This window comes from Eleutherodactylus coqui, chromosome 9 (assembly GCF_035609145.1).
Source record: "Eleutherodactylus coqui strain aEleCoq1 chromosome 9, aEleCoq1.hap1, whole genome shotgun sequence".
NCBI lineage: Eukaryota > Metazoa > Chordata > Amphibia > Anura > Eleutherodactylidae > Eleutherodactylus > Eleutherodactylus coqui.
This window is the reverse complement of record NC_089845.1, coordinates 35,301,468-35,304,824: the sequence shown is the minus strand read 5'-3', so window position 1 is coordinate 35,304,824 and position 3,357 is coordinate 35,301,468.

Below are 3,357 nucleotides of genomic sequence, written 5' to 3'. Positions count from 1 at the left end.
CGGTAAGGATCCAATCCATCTATATCCGTTCCTTCCGATATAAAATATAGAAATATACTTTATAGAGATTTTTAGCGCTAACTTTGTGAATTCTATTTTACGCCGCAGGTTGGAAGTGTGAGAGCAAACTTTTCATTGGAAACCTTGTCATGGTCGTGCAGCATATTTGTATGCGCATACAGATATACCCATCGCTCTCCTTTTATACCTCTGTGGTGGGGGAGGGGTAGCGGGCGTTTGTTCTGCTACAGATTGTTGTTTTTCCTTCTAACTGTGAGAATGCATGAATTGCGGTTACCGTCACAGCTTTCTTTATTGATTGAATCTTAACAGTCAGCAATATACTGTCTGCATCAAATTTGATTTAATCTCATAAAATATTTCTTTCTGAGATAGACCCTTCTTTTATTAGATGGACTCATAAAAATGGAGAGGGCTGAATGGATGTTCATTTTCAGCTTTGTCTTCCCCAGAAAATTCTGCAATTAAATGGCTAATAAGGTTTTATTATCGTATGCATATTTTCTGTACTAGGCTTTTGGAACCTGCATTGCAACTTCTCCATGTGTCTTCTGAACATCACAGTGCAATTTGGTCCTCTGATGGCTGAATGTAGGGCACTCAGATGGACCATAATCACACACATCATAGCTGGGGAACAGTGAACGTGGCATTTGATGTGTTGCTTGAAGTAACTGTAGTTTTTTTGCCAATTAAATGTACATCAGTGAACCGTTTTCAAAGATTAAATGTGGAGTAGTTGGAGAGTGACTGACTGTGCAGGGAGACGAAAAGTTGCATAAACAGTTAGTGTGTAAATCAACAAGTCCAATTCCAAAGAGGAACTCATCCCTCGTAGTGGTAGCGTGTATATAGCTCCAGTTTCCCTTGTGCTAAGGATGTCTGCATGTCAAATTCTGTAAAGACAAGTTGAGGCCAGGAGAAGCTGTCATTGTGGTCTGGGCTGGGCGGTGAAGAAAAGAGAAAGTGAATTACTGCAGTGAAGGGGGCCTTCACCTGCTAGTCATTGGATATAATGGTACTGTGATAATTTATGAAGTTTGCAGAGTACCAGTGTAGAGCTGGAATCTCCCATTATATGGTCATGGTAATATTGGTATTTCTAAAGTGTTTTTTTTCTTTTTCAGCATGGTTTTATTCAGTCAGTAGATGGTGGTAATATATGGTTATGGTGTGGTGGTATTATTTTACCCTTATATGGCAATGTTGGCTTTGGTATAGGTTTTGTTTAGTGACAGTATGGAGGTAATATGAATGGGGATTATACATGCATTTTATGTTTATGGTATATTATATGATTTAGGGGTCTTGTGTAACATATCAGTGACTAGCTGTGTGTTACAGCATTCCAATGCCTGTTAGGGTAAGAGCACACTTAGGTTTTGTTTTTTTCTAGGCAGGACACTGTGTCCTTATATAAACTTTTACATGGGTCTGGGAAGACTGTGTTCACATGGCAGAAACTGTGACTAATTTTTCACACAAATTCCACCTTAAGCTCAGGCTGAGCCACGGATTTGCACTTGAGTTTACTGCAGATCCAAGCACAGATTTAGCCCTCTTCAATGGACAAATCCATTTGTGGATTTCCACATGCAGACGCCACACACGATCATGTCAGCGGTATCTCGCTTCTTTTTATCCCCATGTGGATTTCAAATCTACAAAATCATATATAGTGGATTCCCATTCTAATGAATGGGGCATTTAGATGATGCAGATTTGATTTGGATTCCTTATCATGGAAAGATCCGCCATGTGAACATACCCTAAATGTCCTGGTTGGGGCGGGCCTTCATAATTTTGCCACTGGGCCCAGCGTTTTCTAGTTACACCCTCGTATAAAACTGTTGATATGCATTTATTGTCACATTATCAAATATTCCTTTCAATAAAAAGAGATTTACTTAAAAAAAGAGTAAGGAGCCGTACCGGTACCTGAAAGACGACATGGCTATGTTATCAGCCTAGAAAGGTGCCAGGCTCTGTTAAATGGTGGTAAAATATGGTTGGGCAGTAATGGAATACATCCGAAAAGTTGCAGAAGAGAAAAGAACTTGGAAGTTGTGATTTGTAAAACAGTCCAATTTGTTGTACAATTACAAAACCACAAACGCTGGTGAGGGCGGGGGTGACACCGGCGTTGGGGTCAGTTCATGGTTTTCATCTCTCTGCTCCGTTTTTGAAGGAGAGAAACAAATAAAAGAAAAAAAAATGACCTATTTTTTACCCATTGATTTTAACCAGAAAGCAAACGGACAGACTTCAGTTTGTTTCCATTAGGTTTTTTTAATGCGCAGTCTGCAGCTTGATTTTCCGTTAAAAAAACTGAAACGTGATAGAATGGAAGCAAACGGAAGCCTTTTTTTTGAAGCCCAATTGTAATCAATGGGGGAAAAAATGGATCAGTTCTTTTACATTTTGTTTGTCTCCTCCGAAAACGAAGCAAAGAGACAAAAACCCTTAACGGACCCGAACGCAGGTGTGAAGGCAACCTAAATGTAACAATAGGTTGACCCAACTAATCTAGGGCGGCATCGTCATTTTATAGTCATTATTACTCATTGTACGAATGTAACCTTATTTTCTAGGGATGTAGAAGAGTAAAAACAAGGTAAATCGTTCACCTGTGAGGGCAGAATAAGTGCCTGAATGAAAAACCCACGCCGCTGTATGTCAATAGGAATGGGTAAATGGCCATATATACCTTAGCAGATGTCATTGGACTTGTGCTTCTAGAGTTGACCTCTCCAGTATGTTCACATGTGACAGATTCATAGCAGAAATATCTGCAACTGAAAATCCATTCCATACAGGTGAGCGGGTTCATTCTGCAGCAGAAACGTATGGACAGGATGCAAAAAATCTGCCACGTGGGAACCATACCCTTATTCTATGGAATAGTCCTATGTGAAACCAGTCTAAGTGAATGGAGGCCAAGCCGAGATTGCTCTGACCGCCCGTCCCCATTCCCAGTAAACAGGCAGTTGTTTACACGGCCGATAATCGTTAGATGTCTATGCCTGCATGATTAATTATTGTTGGTCGTTTAGATCATTCAGCATCTACACTGAACATGCTACACGCATTCATTCCGACACGGCAGGTAGATGTGTTACCAGCTTCTCCGCAGCCTTTGTTCTCCAATCAGTCTTTTCTTCTACCTGATAATACAGAAGTGGAATGTAACGACACGGAGATCTGCAGGGCTAATTATTAACACAATGATGAAGAAGAATCATTCATAGGATTGCATTCAACAAAACGTACGTCTCATTGATAGAATCTGTTCGTTTATGATTTAGAGGCGACACCCCGGTGAAATGTGTGAAATGA